The 17,788-nt window shown below is 41.7% G+C and overlaps 1 protein-coding gene across 2 annotated transcripts in view; it reads left to right on the top strand.

The window, feature by feature from the left end:
* The window catches only part of tet2 (tet methylcytosine dioxygenase 2), a 191,137-nt gene that overhangs the window by 146,744 nt on the left and 26,605 nt on the right, over positions 1 to 17,788 (top strand). The window contains exons 5-6 of one of the 2 annotated variants that reach the window (XM_037760876.1): positions 6,685 to 6,799; positions 10,418 to 10,527. The gene's annotated coding sequence lies outside the window, so the exon portion shown is untranslated. Of the gene's footprint in view, positions 1 to 6,684; positions 6,800 to 10,417; positions 10,528 to 11,817; positions 12,725 to 17,788 lie in introns of those variants that run through there. The other variant, XM_037760869.1, reaches the window with a different exon arrangement.

The raw sequence follows: 17,788 nt of genomic DNA, 5'->3' as shown, positions 1-17,788 counted from the left end.
TAATACACTGAGTATGGATAAGTACCTTATACAACCCCACCTCAAAACACTCAAACTCTCCCTTTAAAGGAACCTTTTGTGACAGACCTTATTTATATAGTTTAGGACAGAAGACACATTTTTTTTCATACAATGTCAAGTTCTTGTCTGCAGCTGTATTTTTTGTGTCTTATATGTCCTTGCAGGCTGGATACAAGCGTATATGCACACAATCTATAACATAACTAAATCAGAAGTCAGATAGATAAGCAGTGGTAGGCTTGTTCTAACCTGCGATTTTAGCTCTGAGAATTATTAGTCCAGGTTTTGAACAAAAGTAAATAACAAAACAAAATTGTGAATCCCCTTCTTTTATCTCAACCTCACTTGAAACCAAGGGTTTGGGACTGAATACTTCAGAATGACACTTAATTTAACTCTCATCTTCCTCTTGGTGCCCACATCAAAACCTACTTTAACTGATCATTTTACACCATATTTGTTGACATCTTATTCTTTGGTTAATCTGGTCAACAACACATGTATTGAGATTCCTTATTATGAGGTTTTACCAGTCTTACCAGTCGCACGACACAACCATAACCAGACTACAATTGATGGTGTTTGCAGCTCAAACCCCCCGTTGGCTTGACCTCACTGTAAGGGAGGTCTAGCTCACCCAGACTACGCTTTTATCCCAACCACATCAGAGAGCTACAAAACATCACAGCTCTACAGACATTCAGCGCTCGATAATCTACGAGTCATCTTGAACCTCAGCTGCTGCAGGATAGTGACTGAAGGTCAGAGGTCAGAGCACATCACATAGACTCTAACATCCTCCCTGCTTGTTGCATCCTGCAGATTTGTTGTGACACACCTGAAGGATTTAGACACCCTACGCTGTGTCTGCTGAAGAGGCAGAGAGATTTTAAAAGTTTTTTCATGCCACCGGAGTATACAAGTAAGGGATAATGCACAGCGAGCTGGTCATTGTTGTGAAATAAACCCCAACAGGGCGATGCTGCACTCCGACGTGAAGCGGAGGGTGGATCCTGACACGAATTTACCCGCTAGCTGTACATTATCCCCCTTATTACATGGCTACTTAGTTAAGAAATCAATAATTTGACACAAAAATGGTCCGTCAGAGTCCGACATCAGAACTGCGCCCATAGCAACAGTCTGTTATACATAGCAACGGTCTGCTATAAAGAAATAACAGACCATAGAACGCCGCGATTGACCAATCAGAATCGAGTATTCAACAAAGCCGTGTTTTAAATGATTTTATTAAAATGATGTGTTAGAAGGAGGGTTGGAGATAGAGGGGTGGAATCGTATTAGCGTCAGATAAACTTTGAAATTTATTTTTACACACAACGAGGACTGTAGATTTTTTCCCTCATCACTTACTTTGAAATTGTGTTTGGGAGAAATCTGTCATTGACCAGTACGAACAGGAGGAATGATTACAGCATGCAAAACCTGTTTCAATCAACATAAGGGCTTGTGAATATTGTTTTAAGACTTGAAACATTTGAACCTATCCTTTAACTCCTTAAAAAGGGATAGTTTGGGGTTTTTAAATGTGGGTTTGTATGAGGTACATATCCATAGTCAGTGTATTACCTACAGTAGATGACGGTCGGCACACCCCCAGCTTGGAGAAACAGACATGAGTATGGACACGGAAGCAAAGCAATGTACTGCTGTGGACAGGGCTAGCCGCAAAATTGATTTTAGACACCTAAAAGAAAGGCTCACCTAAGAAAATATCCGTTTAAGTGAACGTTATATTTAGAATATTTTCACCGCTTTATCTTGCTGTTAGAAAGCCCTTTCCGACGGGAACTGAACTGAAATCTATGCTCTCTCCAAAGCCACCAGACAGTTTTTGTTGACAAAAACAGTATAGTTTCTCATTCAATTCAGTTCCCCATCACATCAGAATTTAGGTGAGCCTTTCTTTTATGTGACTAAAATACATTTTTTGCTGGTCCTGTCCACAGCAGTACATTGCTTTGCTCCCGTGCCGGTATTACACACAGCCAGCAACATGAGGTTACCATCTCTGGGGCTGTCAGCAGAAAATGTGACCCCCCTCTGTACCTATCTTATACTTTTCTTTTAGAGTTTTGTGAATATATCTTTAAAGTAATTTTAACAATTAAGTTTTGTGTTTTCACGTACTTATTGTCACGTACTTACGACAGCCATCAGAAACTGTGACCTTATCTGTTGCTGGCTCCTCCTGGGGGCGTGCAGACCGTCATCTACTGTAAGTAATACACCTGCTATGGGTAAGCACCTCATACAACCCCACTTCAAAACACCCGAACTATCCCTTTAACAAACCTGAAAAAGACAAAACCTTTTATCAATTGCCTTTAAAAAAAAAAAAATGTTGATCCTATATTTTGGGCTGCATCCTCTCCATTCCCCGTTTCATCCTGTCTTTGCTAAACCACAAACCTGCAACCAGAATTACCGATTCGCCAGCGATACCTGCAGCGGCACAAAACATGATAATTTATGTAAGTGCTTGTTTGTGAGTGGAGGAGGAGGGAGGGTGCGGGGGTATCAGGGAGCGCTCGTGTTTGTGCGTAAATCATGTCTAACCATATGCTGCCTTCCTCCGCAGCACACTCGCAGCTGAAATTGATCGTCAACCATCTCCTGCTCAAAACAGCGTGGGCAGAGGGAGAGCAAGGTCACAGCCAAGGACTTGCCACAATCAGTGATGGGCTGCGGAGGGGGGCTTATGTGTCACGGCACAGCTGTTACGCTACATACTCTGAGTCACAAGCACATCTTTGCTGCTGCAAAACATCACCTTAATTACCTTAATGCCAGACTGTCTCTCCCCGTCTGGATGAATTCTGCTCTGGATGCCTTAATCTGAGCCTTATCTCCACCATCCTCACACACTGTTTTGGGAGTAAAATCATAGCATTGCCTTTCTTATCTGTTTTTATTTCCTGTCAGGTTTAAGTGTTTTATGGTTCAGCAGTTCAGAGGAAGGGAGGTTTGTCTGGTGATAGACAACATGGCTGGGGGCAGTTGTTGCGCTGTGTGCTTGTCGTACTGAACCAAGCCAGGAGCAGGTGAAGGGATGATTTCATGTCTGTGCTATCTGGAAAGACCGTCTCAGCTGCTGCCAATGCAAAGATAAGCAGGGACGTTGCAGCTGCTGCTGCTGCTGCTGTAGCTGCTGCTGCTGCTGTAGCTGCTGCTGCTGCTGCTGCTGCAGCCTGCAACTGGTTGAGCATCATTCCACTGACAAACAAGTTGAGCAACAATCTGTTTACCGTCATATCTATAGAAGCCATGTAGTTTCTGAGCCAGATGCAAAAGTTCAATGTTTACTTATTATTAATATTCCTCTGTGGGAATATAAAAATAAAACATTGGATTCTTTTACTGGTAGATGTGGGACACATACACTATAAAGAATATATACACACAGATGACAAATTGAAAAAGAAACAACATTAAATGTCTTGTTGGGCCACTATGAGCTGCCAGAAATGCATCATATACAGTATGTATACATTATTAACAACCACGACAGCAACGCTCGTATTGTTTCACCTTGTGTGTGTGTGTGTGTGTTTCTGTGAGACACCTACTGTAGCGGGAACTAACACATAGGAGGTTTTGAGTGTTTTGCCAGGTGTTCATATTTCTGTCTGTAGACAGATTTTGGAACCACGATTGCATCACAACTGTGCAAGATGTAGCCACGAAACTTTACAGGCGTGTAGTTGAGGTCAAAATGAAGGCAGAGTTCAAAGATTTATGGTCCGAGCAAGGGGCGCCGGAAGTACACACACTTATACACACACCGATTTGGCGTTGTGGCTGGTTTGATCCCATCGCAAGATGGTCTCTAGTATGTTTTGTAGGTCTGTCAAAGTTAACGCATTAACGCAAATTTGGTTTAATGTCACTAATTTCTTTAAGGCATTAACGCCACTTGAGATGTTTAGGTTGTAGAGTGAAGATACTGGCATCACATGAAACTAGAAAACTTAAGGAGTCCATCGGTACCAACCATGTCATACTAGCTCCAAAGTTACGCTAAATTTTACCACGAGTAGTGACCATATTCAAGTCAGCACACTGACACACTGACAGCTGTTGTTGTTGGGCTGCAGTTTGCCATGTTATGATTTGAGCATATTTGTTATGCTAAATGCAGTACCTGTGAGGGTTTCTGGACAATATTTGTCATTGTTTTGTGTTGTTAATTGATTTCCAATAATAAATATATACATACATTTACGTAAAGCAAACATATTTGCCCACTCCCACGTTGATAAGAGTATTAAATACTTGACAAATCTCCTTTTAAGGTACATTTTCAACAGATAAAAACTGCGATTAATTTGTGATTAATCACAATTATTGTGGACAATTATGCGATTAATAGGGATTAGATATTTTAATCGATTGACAACCCTAATGTTTTGTATGTAAAATCTTAAAATGCAAAGAAATGTAACTAGTAACTAATGTTGCCAGACCTTTTCCCCTTGAAATATAGTGAAGTGGAGATATAACACAGTATCAAATTGAAATATGCAAGTAAAATAAAAGTACAACTAGTTTTGTAATGAATACAGCAACATTTTCATGATTTTCTCTCTTAGGTTTCTTTGTAATGGTAAAGTGAGAAGAATGACTTAAATATATATATATATATAAAGAGTTTACTTAATTAAAAAATTGACTTAATGGTGGAATGTAACTAAGTACGTTGGATCATGTACTTTACTTGAGTATTTCCATTTTATGCTACTTCATATCTCCACTTCACTATATTCCAGGGGGAAAATGTACTTTTTACTCAACTACATTGATCTGACAGCATTAGTTACACAACATTGTAGATTAAGATGTTAATTACAAATTATATAACTATAAACAAGTAGTTAAAATTAGCTTCACCTTGTCTAGCTACATTAGGTGCTTACACATTGTGTCAGTAATAGTATATAACACAGTAACAATGACAGTTGCTATTCTGCCTGCATAAGTATTTGTGTAGTAATACTATAATGTACTTTTAGTTTAGTAACATTATTAATTCAGAACCTTTTCTTGTGATGGAGTTGTTGTGTTGTTACCTCTGAATACTTCTTCCACCACCAACACCTTTTTTTCTTTGAAATACTCCTGTTGAATAGTAGAGCACATGTACTGCTGTCTTTATGATACAGAAATATATGAGTAAGCCAGTAAGCCTTATTTAATACTTGGGAATACGGCCATCTTACTATTGCTTTGACAAACAGAGACTTGGGCAGGAATAAAAGAGGACAGTGATGTGTGTTCTGGCTGTTGCAGCCGAGTGTTTGCTGCTGGGACATTTGGCAGGCAGGTGGGGGCAAAGCCGGAGGCCAACTGTAGGAGGATGGTGAATCACGATGTTGTTTAGACGGTATGGGGGCATTTAAGGCTGCTGTGATGATGTGACATTAACAGTCACAAATGTCAAGTGCCAGCTGTCTGCGCGTGGAGTGGCTGCATCTCATTTTTCAAACAGACACAAACAACTTTGTGCCTCTGCAAAACAATCCTACAGTTTACTCCAACTTTAGTTATATTACTTTTTTATAGACTTAGACTGCAGTGGTGCAGAAATGAGTCCTAAAACCTGGAAATGAGTTAGCATTTTAGCACTTCCTGTTCCCTCGTCTGGAAGTCAATGGGGTTTTTAGTTAGATGCCTGAAATAAGGTCTGTGTTTAACACAAGCTGAAGAGATTTTAACCTTTTGTTCTACGACCTAAATAACATAAATACCCCACTCGTGAACTTTGAGGCTTTTACATATCTTAAAAAAAGGCGGTTGCTATCAAGTGGCTAAATGAAACTACTAAACGTCATAACACCAACTTGTTCACCTTTGCAGCCTCGTTGTGTATACTTGCGCTCATGTGACCGTGGTGTAGTTCCTTTAAAGCCTAACGTTAGTTTTTTACTTCTGGCGATTGCATTCACACTTCAAAAAAGTGTTCATTTGTGAAGATTATCTTGAACAAAACGAGTAAGCATCATAAATGTGTGTTTGATACAGAGCTTATTTTCTGCAATAATCCAAAACCCAATAGAAAAATCTCATTGGCTTTTTGTCGAGGGAACCAGGGCGATGCTAACTTTCTAGTTGGCCTACAAAAGAACGTCATCCCTGCACCACTCTATAGAATAGAGAAATTAAATAAGAATTTAATTACTTTTTCTAAATTAAATCAAGGTGCAGAGGATGTATGAAAGCACAAATGTTAGAATTAGTGAAAAACCTGTATTTCTTTGTGAATTACAAAATTGCAAAATATTAGTGTCCAGGAAACTGAAGGAAACTGCAAAGCCCTCTCATACTGCAACACACAATCTCTTTAAAAGGAGGATCAGATGCATTGTAGGTCATCATGCTTCACCAGCAGGGGTCATCATCTGCTCCATGCCAAACACCAGACAAAAACAGTGGGACTTAAGTGCAGTTTGTCAACCAGATACTAATCCTGAACAGCGCGGGAATTGTGATTATTTCTATGAAAGTGTGTGACGGATCATTCAGCTTCACTTCATACATAAGCTGCTGATATGTGTAAAATGTTCATCCCACATGCCCATTTCCAAAGGGAAATCTTTGTTCAACCACACAGAGTTTTTACTGTCTTATCTCTTTTGGTTTCAGGTTTTATCTTCAATCTGCACCAACGCAAGACACCGGCTCACAGCAGTGACTCAAACGAGCGGGACGGGACCACCAGGCAATGATTCCCCTCTTTGATGGAGAGCTGGAGAAGTGGGTGAGAGGCTTATATCACACAGCTGGTAAAAAAAGGGCTTCCCCTGTACTTAATAGCGGGCCGTGCCTGCAGAGGCTTCAGCTGGGGGTGGCATGTCAGGGGAGGATGGAAGCACCTGCAGCACTGAATGCGGGAACCAGCTCTTAAACCTCTCAGAAGCAGTTGGTCGCCACGGGAACAGCGGCAGGCCATGATTGGCCTTGTCCAACCCTGCTGTGCCCGGGGAGGAACTCTGTCAATCGTTAGATGGCACACACACACCGCAGACAGAGAGGCATTGTGAAGCGGCACAAAAGTCCTGTGATTACAAATGTGCAGGAAATAGTGCGAAACGGCACAAAAATGTTCAAATTCGGTGCCTTTTGGAGCTCAATAATATGATTTTCCAGTTACTCTCCCTCTCTGTCTTTAAACCCCCGTCCCCCGCCACCCTGACCCAGACCCCCTGCTGCGGCTTAAACAATTAGGCTATGTGAGACCAACTCTAACGACTCTCCCTTGTCTTTTAAGATAACTACAGGAGGAGGGGCAGCAGTGGGTGACATCTTGTTAGGGGGGGAATCCTGTGGTCAGAGCGCTTGTGTATTGGCCCAGGCAGAGGATACCTAGTTATTACCCTACATAAAGAGCCTGTATGTGTGTGTTTAGATTGCCCCGGGTGAGGTGTGTGCTAATACCCACCGGTGCTTGTGAGAAGTGCTAATTTTCTCAGCTTCCCGACGAGCCCCAGTAGCTTTGTCGCGTCTCAGATGTCACCCTTTTCTCCCACCTTCAGACCAAATGTAAAGAAAGCTGTAAATCAATGCTTTCGTCACAAATAAGCCTCCACTTATTTGAGTCTCCACCTTAATTTAGGACCAAATGATTCTCACCAAATATATAAAACGTTTCCAGGCAGCAAAGTGAGGTCATGTCCTCAGTAATGTGGGTAAATTAAAAAAAAAACTGTGTTTACATGTGGAGTGTTATCAATACACATGCGGATATTTAGGTTGTTTAAAAAAAGTTTACACTAGGGCTGTCAATGAATATTCTACATTTGAATATATATTCGAATAGTAAAAAAAACAATTATTTGAATATGAAAATTAATATTCAATTGTGGGGAAAAAAATAAATAAATAAATAAAAGCAGTCCTACTGCATCTGTCTGCCTCGCGCACACTGAATTCACCACATGACGGGAGTCACACAATGTCACTTTCATGTGATGTCCTGGTGATCTCCCTCCTGCCTGCTGTCACCTTGTTTAGGTTTTTTGCAGTGAAATGAGGAGGTGTCGTCTCAACTTCACAAATCAGCCGTTCCTCGTCCGTTGCAGTGCTTTCAAAGTGAGCGACAGGAATAAATAGAAACAGGGCATCCTACAAAAGTTCAGCTGCTCAGTGTTGCGTCGCTCGCGACCAGTTAGGACACTGTGTCATAAACATAATGCGCAAAAATACAAATTCGAATAGTTCGAGTTTTTTTAGAACACATATTCAAACGTCATTTTTGGCCAATTTTCACAGCCCCAGTTTACACTGAAATAACAAAACAATAGAAAAGTATTTAAGGCTCTTCACGTGGGCACGTGCAAGCCACTTGAGTCAGATCACATGACAATCATATGTTTCCTTGTCCATAATAAAATTAAATAAATAGTTTTGAATAAAATCTGTTTTGGTGGACAAAATGTATAAAAATATATTAGTGTGGACATGGCCTGAAGGTGACATCAACCAACCAAGAACAATCATAGAGCTCTACATGAAAAACACAGCATCTCCATTCAAATTTAGAGATGAAAAGGCAGCTGTTCCTTAAATACAGATTATAATATTGTGCTTAATTAATCTAAAAAACTTAAGGTTACAAAGAACTTTACATTTCCTTTACGGATTTCACATTTCAGGTTTGCAAAAGGACAGTTTTTCAGTTCAGATTTCTAATCTTTTCTACTTGTGCAGCCTCATGCACCCATAAGATGCTGGTAATTGCACATGAAACTGTAAATTTCATCATCCAGTAGACTTTCTGACTACTGAGTTACATTTCCTACACATGGCATGTAAAAACGTTGAAAAGAATGACTCATTTCACTCTGGTTTCCCCACCCAGCTTGATAATGTGAACTCGTGCTTCACCACAGTTCTTCATGAAATGGCCAACACGTAGCCTGTTCAGGGAGGCAGACTATAAACCACCTCGTGGCTTATAGTGACACAGATCTTAAGACCAGATGCCTGGATCTCTGACCTGAGGAGCCAGTTTAGGATCCTGTCTTTGTTTTGTTTGGCGTAAATCAACAAGAGCGCTGAGCCCACAAGAAAAACAGTCTCTAATGCTCATCGGCATCTTTAGGTGTGAAATCAGTCAAGTGGCAAGTGTGCCTGAATTTTGATGACCCCGGGTCAGCATGAGGCCACGGCTCTGTGTTTACAGACGAGGTGACGGCACACGCCTCCAGTCCTTTGAAATGTGACAAGGTGAGAGGAATGACGAGATAATCTCTGATTTACGAGATACAGTAGCTTTCAGGGGGATAGATCTTCTGGCTGACTGCTGGCAATACACACACCTAACTGCCTAACTTTGGGAGTGCTGTGGCTTCAAGTCAAACCCTGTGCATTTAAACAGTAACAAATAAATAAATTCATTCAGAGAACAAAAAGTATACAAGCTCTTTGCCTGAGAATATCAAAAGCTACCTGTACTTTGAGTAGGGCTGTCAATTGATTTCAAATATTAATCACGATTAATTGCACATTTTGTATCTGTTATGTGTTAAAATGTAACTTGAAGGGAGATTTGTCAAGTATTTAATACTCTTATCAACATTGGAGGGGGCAAATATGTTTGCTTTATGTAAATGTATGAATAAATGTATTATTGGAAATCAATTAACAACACAAAACAATGACAAATATTGTCCAGAAACCCTCACAGGTACTGCATTTAGCATAAAAGAATATGCGCAAATCATAACATGGCAAAATCAAGCCCAACAGGCAACAACAGCTGTCAGTGTGTCAGTGTGCTGACTTGACTATGACTTGCCCCAAACTGCATGTGATTATCATAAAGTGGGCATGTCTGTAAAGGGGAGACTCGTGGGTACCCATAGAACTCATTTTCATTCACACATCTTGAGGTCAGAGGTCAAGGGACCCCTTTGAAAATGGCCCTAACCGCGGTGGCCTGGGCTCGAATCCAACCTGTGGCCATTTCCGCATGTCTCCCCCTCTCTCTCTCCCCTTTTCTAGACTATCCACTGTCCTATAAATAACGGCTTGAAAAATGCCCCCAAAAAAAATAATCTTAAAAAAAAAAAAAAAAAATGTACGTAACTTTGGAGCGTTATTTCGCCTTGCTTACAAGCCAGTATGACATGGTTGGTACTAATGGATTAAGAGGCCCGTCGGATTTTTAAGAGGTTAATTAAAAATCAAAAGTTGCGGAAATGCGTTAAAGAAATTAGCGGCGTTAAAACAAATTTGTGTTAACTCATTATTATCGTGTTAATTTTGACAGCCCTAACTTTGAGCCTTAATGCAGCTATCTGAATGTAGAGACATCCAATATGGACACCAGTTGTATTTTAAATGTCATTTACAAGTTGACTTTCTTGTTTTACAGCGGCGGCCTGAGGGAGCAGAGCCAGAGAGGTGAGAGGAAGTTAACCAGTCCAAACAACCACTGAAGGCCCTGCAGCGGTGATCACTATGGGACACTTCATTGGTGCACCGGTAAGTTTACTGCCTTGTTGGTGGCAGTTGATGAGAGGGGGAAATAAGGGCTTTTCATTCATTCACTTCTGGGATCTTCACAACTCATCTGGGGATTTAAATTTTGTGGTCACAAGCTCTCTAACTTTAGCTGCAGTTCACGTTACCTAGGTCTATGCAAACAAGGATTACCATCAGACAAGCATAAACACGCAGCTGTCAGCAGTCTACTGGAAACTCCAGAAATATTCAGCCTTAATAATAGAGCTGTTTCTCATATCAGTTCAGTCACTTCAACACTGTACTAACTACAATTTATAGTATTTTAGCCTGACACAACAGTGGGATGCGTAACAAATGCTGTATGCCGTAGTGGTCCATGCACACTCAGGATATCAGCAACTTATTTCTGATATTTATTTGCAGCTTTTTATCACAATAATCCTCTCAAAGCTGTCTGTTTTTTAATCTCTATCTCCTCCTTTGTGATCAGTTTAAAGAGGAAATCAATGAGGACTGTTCTCTGCAGCAACAATGACCCGATTTGACTTGATTGCAACTGTTTAATGTGGTTTAAAGGCAGTTCGACAACCTGCTACACCTGAGTAACAACTAGGTTATGTACAGAAAGAAGACAGACCTAATGTGAATGGCTCTATTTTGTCTTTTACAGGATCTGGGTTGCAGCTAGAGTGACTCCTCCTTCCTCTCTCTCTGCCTCTTCCCCTCCCCCACATGTGTAAAACAAATCTCCTTTTCTGCTCTGAGCCTGAAACTATTGAGTCAACAAATGTCACTGCAGCTAGGCAGGGGCTGCTGGGAAAGAGGTGGGGTCTCCCTTTAAACCTGAACTGCTGCTAAAGGCAGATTATTTTCAGACAAGACCCACCTGTTAGTAAATAGTAAAGGGAATGGGGGGTTAATGCTGCGACCACATCTTAAGAAATCACACACATTGAACATAATACTGCTTCAAAATACTACATACTTTTTTTTACTAAAAACATTCTCTTAAATTGTATTACTGACATCACTGGAACTGTTTGTGACATTATGATCTTTAAAATTAAACACGCAAAAACAAACACACTTTGCAAACTAAACCTCAGACATCCTCTGCATAAGGATGTAAGAAACCCACAACAAAAACCACAGCAGATGTTTCAGTACATTCGCTGTTATAACACGTTTTTACTTGTGTTATTCCAACAACCTTTCCGGGCCGAATTTGTCTTTTTTAAATCGCTCTTTTAAAGCCCCTCACACTGCTCTCTCTATCTCTTCCAAGCCCACGTGGCCAGTGTCAACAGGAGGTGGGTCTTGGCAGACACATGAAGCAAAGTTATGCTGCCTGTATGCAGACTAAAGAGTTGTCTTACACTCTAAAAATGAGCCAGCCAACCCGGCTGAGGTGTGCCAAAATAAGACGCAGCCGTTGGAAAACGAGTGCATTGCTCAACTGGTTGGACTCCAAGCTGGCCACCTCTGATTGTTGCTGTAATGCTCTCAAAAAACGAGGGCGATTACACAACAGGGGAACTTCTTTAACCAATGACAGAGGAAGAAAGAAAATGAAAGAAGGAAGCCGAGATAGACGGGGTGAAAAGGGAGGGAAAAACCCTGAGTCACTTGGCTTCCTGTCTGACTAAAGGAAGGGGGTGGAGGCATCTTGTGCTCTGCCTCACTCAGACAGTTGAGGCCAGTGCAATATTCAACATAAAGTGCACTGGGGGTAAAGTCCTGTCCTGCTCACTGAATCCACTCCAGTGCTTCAGGGCAGCCATCATAGTGTTCACTATTGTGTGCGGCTGAGGGAAGAAGAAAAAAAAGAGGAGGGAGCAGAGGAGGGAAAGAAAACCTGTCTCTTTGTGTGGGAAGGACTCAGCAGGAAAGTGATTTTGTGATTATTTGAGTTTGCCAGCAAAGTAAGGCTCTCCCCCCTCTGACCCACAGCAACATCTCGTCTACTCTGCGCCTCTGCTGCCTTAAACGCCAGAGCCACATATGAGTGTGCTTCTCGGGCCGGCAAAACAGCGACACCCGGGCTCCTGATGATGAGAGCCGACGTCAGACTGGTTTCCATGAATATTGATGTGGAGGATAGTCTGTTTCATAGAAGAACAGAAGGAGGCAAGATGGCTGCCCTTTAGGATTTGTTAAAGAGGAGATCCAGACGGTTTGTTGGAATTTCTACAAAGTGGAGGGACGTAAAAAGGAGGTGAGGATTTGCTTAGTGTGTTAATACTCTGCTTACACTCTTCCCCTTTAACACTGGGTGCATTATGGTGGCTTTTGTATCAGGCGAGGGATAGCAAATGTCCCCCAGCGTAAAAGCAAGAGCCAACATAATAAGGAGGGGATATTAGATAAAGCTACTCCAACATGGCTGACGATTTTCTTTCTCTTTTTTTTCTGCCAGCTGAATCTGAAAAGGCACCTTCTGTGTTTCCCTGTGTGTTCACTCCACATTCTTGCTGCTTTTGAACGCATCATAGGAAATGGTGTGTGCTTGTTCAGGAGTTTTTCTTTAAGCATAATTTAAATGGCTGCATAATGCTCTCTTTCTTTTCCTCAACATTTCAACCTTGCTTTTTTAAATGAGGCACATGTTTTTTTAAAGGTGTGTTTGATTGTGTAATATGTGTGTTTTTGTATGAGTGTGTTTGAAACATATTTTTTAACATTTATGTGTAATTATTAGCTATTACACAATTATGATATTTTTCCTAAATAGGTTAAGATGCAGGCAGTGATACCCCCTGGAGCTTCTCATTTTCACATCTGTGGCTGTGTATGTGTTTGTTTGTGCTCTTCAAGGAGGGAGACTGTATATATGTAGAAGAGTAAAAGTCCAACCTGGACGTGTCCAGCAGTAAGTGTGTCTGCACAGCAGTAGAGCTGCAATAGCTTCTGGCTCTGTGTATCTCTGTTAATCAGCTTTCATTGCTTTCACCGCTGAATGACAAGACACAGACACAAAGCCAAATCCCAAGGAGAAGCAAAAAGAGAAGAGAATTGTAGTGGCAGAGTGTAGTGAAGGCAGACAAGGTCAGAAAGCTCTGAGGGAAATGAAACTCAATCCTACTGCACCATTAACTGGGGGAACAAGAATGGTCATTCTGGAGTGGGTTTCTTTATTTAACTAGAGGCTAAACAGGGGATTGTTGCCAGAAAACAGGAACAAACGTCCTAGAAGTTTAGTCAACTTCTTTGAGAAACCAAACCAATAGTTGACTGGATTGAATGTTTTTAATGGAGCATAAGCAGTTAAAGGTCACAACAGTTAGACTGCAGTGGAGCTATTATTGACAAATAGATTATTGAAGATACAAAGAGGAATGTATCTGGGTTTTTCTATGTGTGATCTGTAATCACGGTGACCCTAATACCTGCACAGATAGAGAGGTAAACTACAATAATGGAGTGATAGCAGTGAGGTAAACGCCTGCATACCCTGACAGTTTTGAGGGTTTTGTGTTACTATGCACATTTTTTAGAAACACACCAGTTAAATACATGATAACAACATGTAAATTCAGCAGGACATCAGGTCTTATCTCAAATAGCTAATTGGTTGTTAGTTTTTTTGTTGTTGCTGAATTCACTAAGTGTTTACTAGTAAGATTAACATCTGAATGGCCCATTAGATTATAACTGATCTCCCCTAGGTTTGTGTATTGGGTTTGTGTATTCTACTGACTACAGTTGTAATGTAACCACAGTATGGCCTCAGGTAAAAAGCAGCGTAAAGGCGTGCCTGCAAGGTGGAGAATAATGACTGACCTTAAATTGTCCGTCGTAATTTAACGGTGGAAGCCGTCTGGAGGAGCAATGCAGGAATTCAGATTGCGGAAGTTTCCCGCTTTCTGAACTTAAAGCTGAAAGTTAACGGTGACATTAAGTGAAATATGCGGATAAAAAGGGGTTATAGAGAAGGTGAAGAAGTCAAAATAAAGTCAGCTGCTTGTCCAATGACTAAAAGACAATCACCAATCTTTTATGTGAACAGCTGATGATGGCAGACAAAGAGGGACATTATTCTATCACAGCCAAACGCTCCCTTTCCCCTTCTGAATTACGCATTTGTTTTAAAATGTTTGTGTTTACATGCTGCATTTCTGTGGTTGCGTACGCGGCCCTGACATTACAGTACACACACTCTCTACTAAACATGATCTGCTTGTTGTGGATCCCATATTTAGTCCTCGTGAGCTGTCAGGAAACTTTTGAACCAACAATGGCGGTGTACCCCTCTGACGCAACGGCATGGCTGTGTTTTGATATGGCTAGCATGGTCATTGACTGCGCCGTGTCAACACGAGTGCTCAAGCAGGGGTGTTTCTCCATAGTACTCATGAAGTATGTTGTGACTGCATGAGATCAGGTGGTCCACGCTTTTGTGTGTGTGTGTGTACAGATCCCATTGCCCGGTTCACGATGTGGAGACACTGTGGATAATGTTCCATGTGAAAGACTAGATTAGGTCATACCAGTTGGATTTTTTTGTTTCTATTTAGCTAACTAGAGAAAAAAAAATAGAAAAATGAACAGCTCAACCTAAGTAGTTCTGTATCTTGTGTATCAAGTGGTCTATTTTTATTTCTCACTATTCCCTTAGCACATTAAACATCACTATATCTGCTATATAGTTTGGATGGACTGCATCTAACCCAGTTCTCTGCTTGCTACTGAAAGCACATTATTAATGGTTGTCACGGTGTGGTTGTACAATTTGTGTTCCCCTTTGTGTTCGGCTGCACTGTTCACAGGATTTACAAATGCTAATCCTGACCTGAATAACAATGCCCACGTTCTAAAATTAAGAAATATAAGCACACAATCTTACTGGAGGTGTTTCCATGAGCCTCTTGCGTGGCTGCTGTTGAAAAGGCACCAGAACATTAATGGGCCTGTAGGGGGGGGGGGGGGGGGGGGGGGCTGAGTGGGGGAAGGGCCATATAGATCAATCACATGCACATAGCTTCTCTCATCAGTCCACACCTACAGATAAAGCCGTGCGGTTGGATTGCTCCTTCGTCGTGGCCGTAAGTCCCCTTTATGTCACTCCCAGAGGCAAAGACAATATCACCTTTGGGAAGAATGTCCAGTTGCCATAGCGTTGCACAACAATGCTGTCCACTTCAATACCCAAGCCCTTACCCAAGCCCTCACCTCTGACCCCGCTCTGTCCAGCCCATGCATCGTATTTCCACCCAGGGGCTGTTGCACAAATGACACAGAGGAGCAGGCCCAGTGGCAGGTTAGACATTTTATACTGCACTACCTGCTGGCTAGTCAGTCATACTGTAGCATGGACTGTTTTCCTGAGACAAAATGGCGAGATTCTGAGTGTTGTATTGATTTCTGCAATATTGATTTCCCTCTTGTCTGCTATTGGGGGGGTTGTTTTTCTGTGGAGAGCAAGAGAGAAGCAGCAAAATCAAGTGTTTCTGCAATGGAATCTCAGTGCCATAATGTAGTCCCTCATTTATGCACGTTTTTAAACAGAATTTGCCACAGAAAGTGCAAGAGCAGGGAGAATTTTGTCGTTGATGGAAGCAAATTAGGACCTGCAGGATAATGTTGAATAAGCTCAGACATTCCTGTGGAGTTTTGATAGAGAACTGCATGCCATGTGCCACTTTATTTAGCATGATATCTGTGTGGGTTTTACCATTTATTGGATTTATCTGAAGCCTGCTGAGTGTATCAAAAGGTTTTCTGACTTGTGAATCACTTCTCTATGTCTGCAAAACATCGTGGGTTCGAGGGAGTTATGTGCTCTGAGAATAAATCAAAAGAATGAACTGAAGCCAAATCACAAAAAATATCAATAATTGCCACTCCAGATCCACCCCAAACCCCAACAAGAATTTTTGCTTTCCATCTCATGAAGGCGCTACCTTGTTAGAGACGGTGATGTGATTATGGCCTGCAACTGATTTATTGGTCATCACTGGAAGTGTGTAATAGTAATTACGTTTTTATGAGTCTGAGATACAAAACGTAATTGCCACACCGGATCCACTGTGAATCCGGACTATGACTCGTGGCCTTCTTTTTCCACGAGGCCGTGCGTTGTTTGCCGGGCCGAGGCGTAATTATGGAGTGTGAGTGATAAGGCTCTGTTTGAGTGGCACGGGGCCGGAGGGAGTGTTGCTGGCTCTGTGAGCATGTATCGATGTCAGGGTTTACCTCGGGGGTGAGACAGCGAGGGCAGCGACTCAAAAGCTTCCTCCACGTGAGCACACGCACATGGCCGCTCTGTTTACAAACACTATCCTGGCATTCCGCACACAGAGAGAGGCGAGTGAGATGTTACGCAATCGCCCCCAGAGCCAATAGCATCCCTTCCCGCCTCTCGCCGGGCCGCCTCTACTACGCTTGGACAATCTCCTTGAATGCTGTTTTTCGCCGGTTCCGCTACAAGAAGTTAAGGATAAAAAAAGGAAATTAAGAGCTCCAGTCACAGCAGCGTCTGTGCTCGAGGAACATGGCGAAGCTGAGAGCAGGCCTTTTCTTATGTTGATGCTGCTCTGACAGCGCATTGCTCCTGCACAGGTGAAGGTCCGAAGATTAAACTGGCTGTAAACTTTTCTGATGATTTTATAAACTCCCTTTACAGTTGCAGCTTTGGGTCATGAAAACAAAATGGCAATATTTCCAAAGTTTCATACAAAAAAAAATCATCTTTTCTGAACAAATTAAGTTGCGCTAAAGCTAGAACTCTTGAAAGCGAGGGTAAAAAAGATTGTTTATTATCAGTCAACAGGAAAATATGCAGACAAATGCGTTGGTGTTTCCATATCGGAGAGTGAAAGATGCCTCCTTACCCGCCGAGATGTCGCTTTTCAAGCGTAGGCGTAACAAATGCGTGGAGAAGAAGCAAACCTGCACACAGGCTGTCAATATGCCTTAACAGATCTTGAAAAGTGACCTAACCTCATGCTAGGATCTTACCCTTAAGACTCTCTCCTGTCAAAATGTAAAGAGGTCAGTCAGTTCCAGTTAAATCAAATCTGTGACGATGACGAGGCTTCGTCACAGGTCTAATCCTGAAAAGTTCATTGAGGGAAAAAAAAGGACCAGAAGAGGAGACACTTTTCATATAGAGCTTGTCAAAAAACATTGGCTTAAGTAGAACAGTTTCCATAACTAATGTTCCTGTTGTCGGGATCAACAAAGCTCCGCAATCTCAATGGTGTTCGCCGCGATCTAAACAACTGCTTCTGATGGCTGTTAACCCTCTTCTAAAATGGCTGTCAGATATGGACGGTTTTGC

This window comes from Sebastes umbrosus, chromosome 3 (genome assembly GCF_015220745.1).
Source record: "Sebastes umbrosus isolate fSebUmb1 chromosome 3, fSebUmb1.pri, whole genome shotgun sequence".
In the NCBI taxonomy this organism is placed as follows: Eukaryota; Metazoa; Chordata; class Actinopteri; order Perciformes; family Sebastidae; genus Sebastes; species Sebastes umbrosus.
Note: the sequence above shows the minus strand (reverse complement) of the source record. Positions and strands in the feature narration are given on the sequence as shown.